Source organism: Anthonomus grandis, chromosome 2 (assembly GCF_022605725.1).
Source record: "Anthonomus grandis grandis chromosome 2, icAntGran1.3, whole genome shotgun sequence".
In the NCBI taxonomy this organism is placed as follows: Eukaryota; Metazoa; Arthropoda; class Insecta; order Coleoptera; family Curculionidae; genus Anthonomus; species Anthonomus grandis.
Genome location: NC_065547.1, coordinates 4,632,144 through 4,647,566, shown reverse-complemented (window position 1 = coordinate 4,647,566; position 15,423 = coordinate 4,632,144). Strand labels below are relative to the sequence as shown.

Below are 15,423 nucleotides of genomic sequence, written 5' to 3'. Positions count from 1 at the left end.
CGCAATATCTAATAAAATTCTGGTAACGGTAAAAAAATACTTTTTATTTATTTGGCCGCCAGAAACTAAATTAACTACAAAAACTAATGATTACGCTAAAACTCAAGTTAAAATTCAACGCAAGTTATCCTAAGTCTGTCAACGTCATTGTCAAATGTTATATCGTTGCTCGATCATACATACATTAGTAACATTATTTTTAAATGTAAATTAGAACAGAGTAACAATCAAATTTGTAATGGTGAAGTAGCATAAGTAAATTTGTTTTGGACAAGAAATACGCCAAAGAATTGGCAAGATTGCATCAGTATTGCTGACCGTCGATTGCTCTCAATAAAATGTCAAATAACGTTAACGGTTAAAATCAGCAACGTTACCATAATGATCTTTAACCTATTCCGGTAGCACCGTGGGCATGGTTGTTTGTGTTTGTCTTATAAAAACAAAACACACGTGGTTCGGAACCCACGTTAAGCTGTAGATCCCTAATAAACAATAAGATGGGGCGGCCGTCGCAATATGAGGCAAGTCTATTGTAATTACTAATTAAGAAAAGAAACATTATTGCTCTCGTAGTCGGAACCTTAGGCACGCCTTTAATAACCTTTATTAACCCTTAAAATATTTAAAATAATTTGGACAATAGTTATTTATTTGTTTACCGGTAAACTAATCAATTCCAAAATGATTATGAAACGTTAAAAATGTATACGAATAAAGAGCATTTGCGCTTGTTAGTTAGACTTGAACTGTCAATGTCAATGTCATTCAATTATTCGGTGGTGACTAGAGTCACTTTATAGAAAGCTCAATAAGGTTGTTTTTAGCGCCATAAATTAAAAAATTTGATGAACGAACAACATAACCCCAAAAACTGTTTAGGTCGGAACCTTAAGCACGTCCTTAATAACCTAAAAATGCTCAGAAACTATCAAAAAATAATTTGAAAAATGCAATTTGTAATTTATTTACCAACCGTGGGTAACTGAATCGACCCCCAAAAATAATGCTTACGCCCGATGCCCCCGTCCGGCAACCACGCGAAAACTCACGTAAAACAACACGGTAAACCCAGCAATAATCAGAGGGGCGCATGCGCCAGTTATTCTTAGTCCGATCCGGCGATCAAATTTCTTCAAAATATTTCAGCCAGTCCGGTTTCGTTTACGGTGGGGTGTTGAAGTGCGTTTAACGATCGCGCGGTGCCCTTAACTATCGAATAACCGAAAAAACCAGCCTGAAGGTAAGCGAAACCGTTCATTTCTTAAAATAAACTTACCGTCTTGTGGGGAATCACAAAAATTAACGGGGGGAGTTTTGCCCTTAGGGCGACCAGGTGGGGTGCAGTTATACATATATTTTAAGTGGAATCAAAGACGTTGCCTGTGTGTGTGTGTATGTGTAAGCAGGGCCGTCCCACTGGAAAATTACTTATAAGGGATTTGTTACTATTAAAGGGCCTTGGACTATGTAATAATAATTTTTAAATATTATTGTCTGTATGGGCGCGAAATTCTTGTTTCGTTTTATGTTTTATGAGGGAGGTTTTGGAGGTGTCTGTTGTGAGGGCCTTTTATGTCCCTAATTTAAGGTTCAAAAAATGATTTTTGCATTAAGTTTCACGCCGCAAATGCGTCAATTTGGAATGATTCCAAGACAAAAGTCCTCACCTAAATATAATTAATAGTGGTGTCCTCTACATTTTTTATTTTAAAGCCTGATATGCAAAATTAAAAAAAAAGAACTTAACGTAACTTTAATGAAAGCGTTAACGGTAACTCGGCCTTGCAGTTTACCCGATACGCTTTTAGTTACTTACATAAAAATGCAATTTATTTATGGGCATACAGTGCGGTTTTCTTAATGGTGGATGCACTTTGCTGTAGATTTATTTGTATTGTAAATTAACCAGCACAAAAAAATCCATATCTTATTACCATTAAAATGTCCTTCATATATATTTATACACCCTGTGCATTTAACCATATTATCCTTTATATGAAGTCACTTACCATTTTTAAACGCAACCGCTAATGCGCTTTAGCAAAATGCGAATTACGATAAAACGCATGTGTAGACACCCCTAAGCCCTTTTAGCGTTCCTAATTCGCTTTAATTTAAATATGTGGATGATCTTCCTATAATGCGCATTAAGGTTCCGTGTATACGGGAGAAGATTCAAATTCGCATTACCGTAAAACGGGGCTACTTTGTGCAGGTTTTGAGGCATTTTTGATTCTAGACGCTGCATTTATAATCGAATCAACTTGAAAAAAATCAAGAGTAACAATACGGGTCATACTTATAACCTGCCTTAAAATAGGGTTTTTACAAGAAACCATTTGGGTGCCAAAGTAGCCCCGTGTTTGGGGTTACATTGGCACCCAAACGGAAATGTGAATAAACATAATGTAGGCCCATCCTGGGGTTACTTTGGCACCAAATTAGGCTTTTTTTTTTGAGTTTTTAAATAAAACATTCAATATTTTTAATGAGATTTCTATATTCTTAAAAAAAAATAAACAAAACACTTAAAAACTAACAAAAATTATTTTTCTAATATTTGGCACAGTAAAAGAAAGGTAAATCTAAAAAAATTAATAGGTAAATCTAAATCTAAAAAAACTAAATCAAAATAACATAATAATCTTCACATGCCTCACAGGTATAATATTTTTCTTTGGATCCCTCGTTACAAATACCACAGATCCATTTAAAACAACCATTGCATAGAATCCAGTCTGGTCCAGTATAACCAGACCAATAAGCAGTACAAATTCCGCATTCGTCTTCATTGTGGGTACTTGAGGATGATGGTAGATTGACATCTTTTAATGTCGACTTTTTAAAAATTTTTGCTTTTCACTTTTCCCGCAATCATCTTTTTGTCATTATTTTCATTTTTAACTAGTTTTTCCTTGTCTTGCTCCTCTTTAGTTTCTTCACAATCGACTTCTTTGCCGGGAATAATTTTTCGTCCCCGCTTTCGTTTAGGGTTAGTGCTTGATTGTCCACGTGTCTCCTAAGGAAACTCTAATAAACTACCTATCATTCAAAATATCACTCGTAGATGCATAAATTGGAGTTTTTGGCAATTTGGATAAAGGCTGCTGCGGATCATATGGACAAATTCCGGAGTCTTCTACTCTTTCGTGTAGAGATCTCCACAAGCGATCCAGAAGATTCGGAAAGTGTTCTTTAGGCAGAGTGCCTTTTACGCGACTGGTCTTTCTCCAATCGTCTAAAATAGCCCTCCATTTCTTTTTCATGGGAGCAAAGAAAGCCACGTCCAAAGGCTGCATAAAGTTGAATTGGGGGGTAAAGGAGCCATATAAATATTAGTTTCTTTAGCAGCCTGTACCACTGTTGGAGAAAAATGTGAGGCTAAAAGAACAACTGATTCACCATTACAATTTTCTTTGACGTGGGGCAGCAACAGTTTAAAAAACCATACCTCAAAGAGATTCATATCGAACCATCCACTGCTGCTCTTATCGTAAACTGCCCCTAGAGGGCCACCAACAGTCCAATTTTCGTAAATGTTGTTGGCTTTATAGACTACCATATTGGTGGTAGTAGGATTCCATTTGCGGTTCCGCAGACCATTACACTTATTGTTGAACGCGAATATTCTTGAACCCTTTCAACCCTTTTAGCGTATATTGATTTCAACAAGTAGAATCATTTCTTTGATCGCCTCAAAATGCCGCCTTTTTTTATAAGCGGTCGTAAATCACTTGTAAACTACGCCGACCCTCATATGACAAGATACAAGTCCGTTCACAAAGTTCACATTAGAAATGCGTTTACGGGGGGCAATAAGGAAAGTATTAAGTTTAATAATATTATTGGGTAAAATCAAGGTTTTTTTTATTTTAAAATATTTTGATGAGTTTTGACGCTTATTCATTGTGACACATTAAATAAACAACAACTAGGTAATAGGTAATATATTTATGTATGCATCCAGTCGCCATTTTTTCTTTGCTTTTATTTCTTTTTATAATACTAATAAAACGCTTAAATTTGAGTCAAAACCTTAGGAATGTTGTTAAGAAAACTAGAATCCCCTAAAAACCCTTTAATCTTAATAAAGGTGTACCTAATCTAAAGGGTGTAAACCTAAATGTATACCTTAATTGCCGACTAGTTAAGCTGAATTTATACAGACAAATAGAATAAAATAAGGCCTTATTTGACATTTATGCATTTAAACAGCAAAATAAAATAAAAAAAGAAATAAGGAATTACCAATCACATGCCAGGTATATTTCAAGAAATTGACCAATTACCTACATACCAGATAAATTTTATCTCTTTGTCTTTCAATGGGTTTTCTGGCCAAAACACCGTGCGTACTTTCGTTTTCAAATAAAAATAAAATATTAGTTGCATTTTGGTCAACTTCTTATTTTATTTTGCTGTATAAATGCCTTATGGGGGTTTGTGTAAATTGAACTCTTATTTTAGTCTTATTTTATTTCTTATTTTATTCAATCCAGAATTATTATTCTCAATAATAAAAACGTAGGGTTAAACCGGTTATCTTTATTTTTTGATTGACTTGGTTTCTTAAGAGGAATCATTTGGTTCAGACACTTAATTTAGACACCCTTTATTTAATCCTTTACTTATTAGGGGATTTTCCCAAAATCCACGTCCGTAAAACTAGCACTAAATGACAGAATATTAAATTCACAAAAACAAAAAATATTGGCACACTCGGTAAACGTCGAAAATAAACTGAACCGAGTCAACCCTATAACCACATTTCGTCAACGAACCGGTATAAATTCCCCGCATGCGGGGGATCGATAAACTCCGATAGGCGAGAGGGGCGGCGTCGGCAGGTGCGGATTGTTAGTCGATAAGGGTCGAGTGACTTGACTGTGTTACACTGTGCTTTTAGTACCCCTACGAACTAAAACTTTTTTGGCCCCGGGATCGTCTGTGAAATTAGTCTCATCATAGTTAAACACTTGTTTCGGAGAAATCGACTCCAGAACAAGTTTAATGTTATCGAAAAACTCCATTATATCGGCGCGCCAGTTAAAGGACAACAACCAGCATTTGCTTTTTTAAAAAACAAATTTATTGCGAACAGGGACTAACTAACTTACAACTAACTTGATTGATAGATAATGACTACATCGATTACTATATTAATTATTATTGCTCTTGTCTATTACATTATATTTATAGGTTCTAAAAATAATGACAATACAAACTAAGCTATTTCTAAATAAAGTATGCAGGGTCGGCATAAGGTGGCGGGTTGGTACCCGTAACTCCTCCCTCCTAAGAAATGAGCTCAGGGGTGAATTATATGACAATATGGCTCGGATTCTGTAGGGTTTCTTCGTCGTCACTGGTTGTGGTGGTGGTTTGGTTGGGATGTTTTCTTTTGGTCTGGATTAATTTTCTTGTCTTTCTTAGCACCAGGAAGGCGGCTACAGTGGTCATCAGGATTTACAGGATGATGGTCCATACGCTAACATTTGTTATATGGACAGGTCCTTGGCTGGTTTCTTCCATTTTCTTGGCTTGGATGTCCATCATGGTTTGAATGTTCTTAAGTTCATCGAAGTTTAAGCTATTGAGTTCAAAGGGCTGTAAATCAATAGCATTAGGGCGAACATTCAAGTCTAAGCTCAGCTTGGGTAATTCAATGTTGTGAAAATGGGTGTTTGTATCGTGGAAACTTCTAATCTGGAAGTCCTGAATTTTTATGGTGCAGCTAGGGTTTAACTCAAGGACAAGGGTGCCTTGGATTGGGATATTTTCTTTATTATGGCCACATTGTTGGACAGCTACGGTTTTTTGGGGTGAAACAATTATCCATTTTTCTTGTTCCAGCTTCTGGATTTTCAAAGACTTGACCTCGGTTTGAATGGCTCGACAATTTGAGGGATGTTTTGAATACAACATCATTTGTACTTCATATGGCGGATCCTCGGATACGCTCAGAGGACTGTTTTCTTTGCAGAGGTAGATTTCTGTAGCTACCTCTTGACATTTGGCATTGAACAGTACATATGAGTGTTCATTTACGATAAGGTATTGACTTTGAGGGATAATTATTTGGTAAATGAAATTTAAGGGTACGGGCAAAGGGTAGAGGTGATATAGTACATAATTTTCAAGTTCAACTATAGGCACCTCTATTATAAAGAATATTTTGTTCTCCTTTGTATAACCCTTAATTTCGACAATTTTTTCAAATAGTAAAATGTTCTCTAAAGTTGCCGCAAATGGTAACTTAGTTTTACTTAAGTTAGGGCCAATTAATTTTATTTCATTTAGAAGTTCTTTTGGGTCGATTATAGAGCTGTGAAATATATTTAATTTCGAGAATGTAATCGCTATTTCGATGTTATCCAAGATATCGTATATATTTTGATACGCATTTATCACTTGAGAGACAAGTATTTCACTTAAAAAGAAAGAGTATGTATTTGTATTATTCAAATTCATTTGTTTAACCACCAATTCTAGTTTTTTTACACGATTTTCTAAAATACGTTGATTATGTGACAAATTTTTGCTTATGCTTTCGAAATGTTCGACAGATTTTTTAGATACGGTTATTTGCTCTTTTATAAACGTTTTTTGCGAATTTTGGTTATTAGAGATTTCCAAAATAGCTTTGTCATATTTTTCAGCATCTTCTTGTGCGAGATTACCAGTTATGGATTTTATAATGGAACCTAAACCGTTAATAAGTCCACGTTTGTTTCGGTTGTTAAATAAGGGATTTAGTTGTTCAATTTGTAAGTTTACTTTAGCACTTAACGAATTGACTATAGATTATAGGAGTTTAAAAAGGAGTTATTGTCAAAGAATTTATGAATTGATTCTTTTAGTTTTATAAAAGTCTGTTCTAGGTATTTAGTTTCTTGGATTATGTCACTTACGTCAAAAATTTGTACAAAAGACCAATAATCTGCTGTGTTTTGGGCATTGCCGAGTTTAAGTGGTAGTAGTCCAGGGTTCTGGTTGAGGTTATGAAATTGGGGAAGGGCTAGTTCTCTTCCAACGAGGGTGAAGATTAGTAAGGTTCTTGCCAAAATTTCCATTTGTCTCTTAGCCTAATTTCCTAAAGGAATCGATTTTTGTATTCCCAGGACCTAAACTATAGCTGTTCTCAATCCGGTGCTGAATGGGTTGCTTCAATTAGATCGCTGCAGGTACTTCCGACGATTCTTGTTCTTTGAAGGTTTCTGCAGGTCTTCTTTCAGCTTCCAGGGATTGTAGCGGTCTTCAAACCGTAGAAACGGACCCAAATATGGCGATTTTTGTCCAATATTGGAAAGACTGAACTACCGACTGCGCCAGTTAAAGGACAACAACCAGCATTTGCTTTTTTAAAAAACAAATTTATTGAGAACAGGGACTAACTAACTTACAACTAACTTGATTGATAGATAACGACTACATCGATTACTATATTAATTATTATTGCTTTTATCTATTACATTATATTTATAGGTTCTAAAAATGATGACAATACAAACTAAGCTATTTCTAAATAAAGTATGCAGGGTCGGCATAAGGTGGGTTGGTACCGTAACTCGCCCAACCGAAGCACGTGCACGCTTAATATTAGATGCCAATCGAATGCTGATATTATTTCTGGTAATAAATTTTTCAATAAAGTCGGGTCCTGGTCTATTGTTGGGCCATCCAGAAATATTTCTGCCTTGTTTTGTAACATATTTAACAGATTTCTCTGGCGTCACTAACAGTAACGGGAAAACTCCAATCTGCTACCTGGTTGATGGTCTCTGAAATTAGCCTCTCCTCCTGTTGGGTAAGGATGGTGGGGTGACCTACACGACCCTCATGTTTCGCAAACAGCTTATTCTGAAGAGTGCCTCTAGGCATTTTCCATGTTTTGGAAGCTCGTACTTGTGACATCCTCCCTTCCCTAACAGCTTGCAATGCATTCGCTAAATCTTGTTCCGTGTAGTTTGTAATAGGGCCTCGATCCAGGCAACCTACTATAATTTCGCACCATATTTCGCGCCGCGGAACATACCGTCCTGTCTGAACAACTCTCGGACACTGAATATTAAAACTAAAACTAGACAAACAAGCCTGATATAGGAATTACCATTGATGGTCGCCTTCGGTTTGAAGATCATATTTTACATTTAGCTAGGAAATTATCTTCTGGATGTTTTGCAGTAAGAATGGCAAAACAAGAGCTGGGAGGGGTGGTTCCACGTTCAGTGTACTTTTCACTTATTGAATCTCATATTCGGTATTTATGGCTTGCCTTTTTGGAGTTTAACCAATAAGGGGCTACTTAACATTGTCTTTGTTATTCAACAAGAAGCAGTTAGATACCTGATGTGTTCTGCTAAGTTAGAGATTCTTGCAAACTCCTCTTCATTTCTGAAAAAATCTCTGTTTTTCACTCTTTATCTTAGAAACAGCTGCTCTTATTTACAAAATTCCCAAACTACCCTCTGACACTGGTCATTTGGCTCGTCGTGTAAATGATGTTCCCCTACCTATTCCTACGTCTTCCCTTACCAAAAACTCATTAATTTACATAAGTAAAAAAATTTACAATCATGTTCCTCTATGTGTTAGACATAATTATATCGGATGTTAAGAAATTTAAAAGAGAATTAAAGACGCTTTTATTGGGTAAGGCATATTATAACCTGGATGACTTTTTTAATGATAGGTTTTAACCTTGGACATGTTGGAAAGTTTTTTTTTCCTTTTTTCTTCTCTAGTTTTGTCAACAAGTTTACCTTTATTTAGTTATTGATTGTTATATTTAGTTATCTTTAATTCAAGTATGTTCAAAAAGTTTTGTCTTCTTGTGTTTAATTTTGTTTATTGTTTTGTCAATTTTTGAAATTGTATTTTTGTTTGCTTGTACACAAGATTATTCTTACATAATATAGCACATTTTCTTCCTTTCTTTCTTTCTATAAACAAAGGCGCGTACGCTCTGCCAAAGTTACCCCGTGTGCCAAAGTAGCCCCGTTTTACGGTAACTTTCAGTACAGCCAACTAACAAAAATTTGAAAACGGACATAGGGAGAAAAAATGTTCACTTTAATTTTGTTGTGGTGTGCCTTATCGTGTTTTCACAAAATTTAGAGAATTATATCCTTTTATTAGATATATTTTTACTCAATCTTCTAAGTAAATAAATGATTTAGGTTGGCAATAAAAACAGCTGGTTAACATCAACGTTAAAACCCCTTCTTAAAACCGTTGTGTAAACACATGCCAAAGCGTTTTTGCTCTAATTCGCATTAGCCGCTAATACGCATTAATGTTACGTCTAAACTTAGTAATTGATTTTCAATTCATAGAGAGCTATGAGTGCAAGGGAGAGGGCTGTTTGCTCCCATTCGCCATGATTGTTCCACTTACAATTAAATAACCTTAAAAGTTTAACTAAAGAACGTTAAAAGTAATTAGAAGTGCTTAGTGGTATACAAATTTGAAGTGAAATAAAACTATTAAAAAAAAAATATTGACATGGTATTGGTTTTATTTAAAAGATATTGTTATGCCATTAGTGCTTAAAAATTATTTCAGGCATATGCATGAGTGCCACGGCTGGTTCGAATGTAGTGTAATCGGGAAGTCCAATTTTCGACCACTTTTTCAAGTATCTGGGGCCGTATCTCGGCAATAACGCGGCGAATGTTTGCTTCCAAGTGATCCAACGTCTGTGGTTTATCTTTGAAGACATGTTACTTCACATATCGCCAAAGAAAGTAATCCAGGGGTTTGAGATCACACGATCGTGGAGGCCAGTTCACAGGTCCATTGCGTGAAATTATGCGATCACGGAATGTTTCCCGCAATAAATTGATAGTGTCACGCGCTGTGTGGCATGTTGCACGATCTTCTTGAAACCAAAGCTCTGCCACATCAAGTCGGTTCAACTGAGGAACAAAAAAGTCGGCAATCATGGCTCTATAACGTTCTCCATTGACTGTAACATTCTGGTCGTTATCATCTTTAAAAAAATATGGGCCAATTGATTCCTCCTGACCATAAAGCGCACCAAACTTGACTTTTAATTGATGTAAGGGCGTCTCAACAAAAGCTTCTGGATTTTCTCTACTCCAATTCGGCAATTTTGCTTATTGACGAAGCCGTTCAACCAAAAATGAGCCTCATCGCTGAACAAAATTTTGGATTGAAAAAATGGGTCAAGCTGAATACTGTGGTTCACCGAACGTACGGCGCGCATAATGGTCACGCGGTTTCAGTTCTTGCACAAGTTGGATCTTGTAAGCTCGCAAGCCAAGATTTTGCGGCAAAATCTTCCACAAAGTGGATGGGCACAGCCCCAATTGTTGTGCACGATGGCGAATCGACTCATTCGGGTCCTCTTCAACACTGTGCTCCACAGCAGCAATAACTTCTTCTGTGCGCACTGTATGGCGTCTTTGTGGATGCGTATTATCAACTAGAGTATGCGTGGTACGAAAACGATCCATGGTTTTTCGAATAACTTGCTCGGATGGCCGATTATGTCGATCGCGTAAAATGGACGCAGCGCACGTTAAGTTTCGCGAATTGAACTACGATTTTCAAAATATATTTGCACAATTTGAAAGCGTTGTTCTGGAGTAAGTCTATTCATTGCGAAATGGCAAACTGTACTGACCACGAATACACCACCAACTGTCAAATTGACAATCACCAGAAACAGTTTTGGCAACTTAAAATCCAAACCTCTAAAAAAAACACCCTTTATAAGAGCAATCGTCCTAGGAACGAAACTTTAATCACGGCTGTTTTTAAGCTGTCACTTGTCATCTGTAATAAAAGTTAGGTTAGGATTTCCTCGGATAGGGAAATTTATTTGGCAACGCTGTGACCAGATAACTACACTCTGTTCCTCCGTAGTGTCGTAATTGGTCAATGCAATTGGAAAACATGAAATCAGTACTGCCAGGGCTTGTGTATCTTTGAATTTACACATTATAGAATAATTTTTCCTTGGTAATAATTATTTCTGTAACCTAGTCATAAAAATAAATATAAACCAGTGGTGTAGCTAGATATTTTGGCGCCGATTGGCAAAAGTAACTGAGGCGCTTTTGCTGAGCTCGCAGAGGCTGCAAGGAGGCGAAAAATTATCGGGATGCCACGCCCAATTTTTGCCCAAAAGTCATTAAAATCGTTAAAAAAACAAAAAGGGCCTATCAAGCGTATCCACCACATTCCCAAAAATACCGGCAAGAATTATGCGTTGTCCGTATGGTCCGGTTCAGATGTAGTCTACAGGCTGTGCTACGACTTTCGTAATAGGTATGTGATTTTAGTAATTTAGTATTAATATTATTAGTAAAGTTCAGTAACGTAAGTTAGTACAGTGGGTGTTGGGTGCGGTGTGTGCTGCTACTAGTAATTATTGCAGAGCAATGAACAAATTCTCATATTTACAATGTAGGCTTTTTTCATGAGATTTTTGCCATCATGAGGGCTAGTAAGTTTTTACAATTAATTTCTTTGTGTGGTATGTAAAAATTTACCAATTACTAAAACATCATATATTAAAAACAACATTTATTCTTTAATTTCTATCCTATTATAACAAAATATATTTTAGAGTTGCTTTTTACGGTTCTTAATGCTTGCAAAAACGTCAATAACTTTATCAAAGTTGATTTCTTTTGCGCATTTATTTTCTATGCTTAGAATAGCCAAACTACTTAAACGTTCCTGACTACAACTATTTCTTAAAAAATTTCAGTTTAGAAAACGACCGCTCAGCAGAAGCAGCAAGTTACAGGAAGAGTCAAAAATATTAATAGTGCGGTACACACATTGGGAAAGTTTGATAAGCTGGTGTGAGTTTTACAAAAGATAAAATCAACCATCTCATCAATTATTGAAAATTCTTTTAAATTATCACAAAAAGCTGAGCGAAAACTGAGGATTTCGGTGGCAAAGTTATCAGATAAGTCATCGTCGTATTTATTTTGTAAAATTTCAGCTTGCTTGTGTAACTCCGTGTCAGTAGCTGAGGTCAGAAATGGAGGCTCAAGGAATTGAGATCTATCAACAACATTTTGAAAACCAGAGAGCCTATTTTTTAGTTGAAAGGACGCAATATCCAATATACTATTAAATGTTATTTTTTTAAATTTTTCTTCTGCTGTAAACTTTGTATCGGATGCAAGTTGATCAAAAAATTTTGTCGATATTTTTTGTCGCTTCTGAACGAAAATAGGATCAATACCCCAGTTTGCAGCTAAATCCGAAGATTCTCGGCGAATTTCATCATATTTTTGACGCAGTTTACAAAGTTCTTCATAAGCATTTTTAAATAAATTAGATGCCTGTCCAATATTAGAGTTTTTGCTTTGAAGAAGTTTCGAAACTATATTTATTGAATGAAGCATTTTGGAGAATAATGTTATAAGAAATAAAAACTCAAAATTTTCAATTTTTTTTTAAGTCCGATTGCTTCCGATTTTTCTTCGCTGTTCTTGCTTTTTAAGATTATGTCTATCAGATCCTTTAAAATATCTTTAAAATTAAATCGTATTGCGTCCAATGAATCATTCCTAGAAGACTATCTAGTAGGATTCAATCTTTTTAAAGTAATTTTATTAACTGGAGATTCATTAAGTAACTCCCACCGTTTAACACTGTTCGAAAAAAAAATTGTATATACGTCCAACAACATCGAAAAAAGATTTTACCTCTAAGACTCCATTGACAGCATCATTTAGAACTAAATTTAGGTTATGGGCAGCGCAGTGAATGTATTGAGCATTTTTTTCTTACCCGACAATTTTGGATTGCAATCCTTTGTAAGCGCCGCTCATAACAGCAGCACCGTCACATCCCTGCCCTCTACACTTTTTAATAGAGATGTTTTTTCTTTTAAAAGATTGGTAATAAAATTTTGTAGACCTTCAGTACTTCTGTCATTTGTTATTGGGTAAAATCCAACAAAAGATTCTTTACATTCATTCTGTATGACTTCGTTGTTTTCATTTTTATTAAAAACAACGTAGCGGAAAACAACACTCAACTGTTCAATTTTGCATATATCTTGTGTAGTATCCAAAATTATTGTATAAAATGGAGCTGCGCGAATATCTTCAAAGATTTTATTTTCTGCTTCGGTTGCCAACATTTGAATAAACTCGTTTTGTATGGTTGGACTTAAATATTTTGTTGAACCTTTTGGAAGTTCCAGTATCTTTTTTAAAACATCATCATAACGCGATAATAGGTGTATTATAGCCAAAAAATTGCCCAGTTTTGAGTCATCATTATTGTATTCGGAATGGCCTCTAAATGGTAGATTACATAAAGACAAGGTCAATGTAACATCTAAAACCCTGTGTAAAACTTGTCGCCAAAAATTATAGCCTTCTTTGTAATTTTTTTCAAAATTTTTATCAAGTAGATTTTTATTATATTTCCAGGCATCGTAAGTTACACAAGCAGCAATGTGTGTACCGCTAGTTTCATGTTTTAAAATTTTTTGGCTTAAAGTTTTCCACTGACATATTCCACTGACCCAACTCACCTTAAAATAGTGACTATTTCTATGAGCAAATAGCCAATAAGGTTCACAATAACAACAGTCTAATTTAATAGAATAACACAACCATATACGATCAACAATTAACCTGCATTTGGATTTAGAACAATAATAAACAGCAGAAAATTACCTACCATTGGTTTTTGGAAAATCAATATCTGTTGGTCCGCAAGACCCATAACTTAAAATAAACTTTTTTATTGCGTCACTTTTAGTAATGTTTTCATCATAAAAACCTCTGTCTGTGGAGTATTTTTGTTTTATTAATGTCTTTAGAATTTTCTCTTCAGCAGCAGTAATAAAACTTACCAGTTGTGAAGAAATTTCAAAAGCTTTTAAATTTACCTCATCGTCATCCTTAACTTCGACTAAATTATCTGGAACTGACACTTCTTCTGTTGGTGGCATTGATATTGAAATTTTCGAACAGGACGCCTCCGATTCCGTTGCTCCCAAATCTGATTGCGAGGACGTGAAAAAATAGGCACTAACTTTGGCTTTTTTAGTTCTTGCTCTTGTTTTCTTCTTAAGTTAGCTCAATTGCTTAATTTCTTTTTCTTTCCAATATTTTTTTCCATTTTAGGCTGATTTGATGATTTGAATGATCTAAAACATCAAACATCTCACAAAAAACCACACACTTTCCTAAAAAAAGTAAATGTTGTACATAATAAATATCATACATTATAGGTATATAGGTACTTATCTAGGCTCTTGTATTAAAAAAATCATTAAACTAATCATTAAACTATTCTTAATATTATAGGTATTTAAAAAAAAATTATATATTTTACCTTTACCTTTTAAATCTTCCACAGATGATTTTTCGTTAAATGTATTCAGTTTTAAAAGATTATCACGTTTCAACACGCTTTATTTCAACTCCACGAAATGATTTAAAGAGGAAACTAAATTAAAATACTAATATATTAATTATTATATAAGACTGCCGAATTGTTAAAACATTGTTCTAGGCGGACTAGGCGCAAATAAGTCGATTACTAGAGCAAATCGGGCCAGTCAGCAAATATTCATAAAAACAATATTATTTTCATCCCCGCCTGCTTAGCGGCATATCTCAATGAAAATAGGCGCTAACCGCAAAGTCGTTTTTACTGTTTTATATTTTTATTATTTTTTATATTATTAAAGAGTTTTAAATTGGGCGCCTATTGTATGCTGGCGCCGAGTGGCATTGCCACCCCAGTAGCTACGCCACTGATATAAACATAGATGGAAAAACATGTAGGTATAACGGACAATACATGGATATTTCTTTACACAAGACAAGACTGGAAAATTACTGTTATTGGTTAATGTTTTTTTTCCATCTATGTTTATATTTATTTTTATGACTAGGTTCAAAATTTTAAAATCGCCCTGAGAAAACAAATTTAATTTACAAAGTTTTATTTTGCGAAACGTCGGCTATTTTAAGTTAAACTGGACTTTTATTTCTCCGATCTTGAAACCCGTAATCTTAGCAGACAACTGCCAAAATTTGGATAATTAAACGATAAACTAATAAAAAATAAATCCCTAAAAAAACATTTTTAAAATAATATTATATTTACTTTGAATATTTTGTACAGGTACGGTACACTGTAAAAACGAGTTACGTGAATTTACAACAAATTGGTTATATGATGCCAGTAAAAATTATGATGATTTTACTTTTACTTGTAATTTTAGGTCATTCATGTAAAAATGGATTTACTGGTTATATTTAATTTTACGATAGTTGTTGTGTAGAATTCTTGAATTAATGTTGTAAAAATTCGACAAAAAACCAGGAAATTTACAGCAGATATTGTAAGAATATCGTAAATTTATTGTAAAATTACAATTTTATAAGTTGTAATGTTTTACTA

At 34.7% G+C, this 15,423-nt stretch overlaps 1 protein-coding gene across 3 annotated transcripts in view; it reads left to right on the top strand.

Annotated features, from left to right (window-relative positions):
* The first annotated feature begins 1,108 nt into the window (after positions 1 to 1,108).
* The window catches only part of LOC126750068 (uncharacterized), a 133,667-nt gene continuing 119,352 nt past the window's right edge, over positions 1,109 to 15,423 (top strand). For all 3 annotated transcript variants that reach the window (XM_050459566.1, XM_050459567.1, XM_050459565.1), the window contains exon 1: positions 1,109 to 1,243. The gene's annotated coding sequence lies outside the window, so the exon portion shown is untranslated. The remainder of the gene's footprint in view (positions 1,244 to 15,423) is intronic.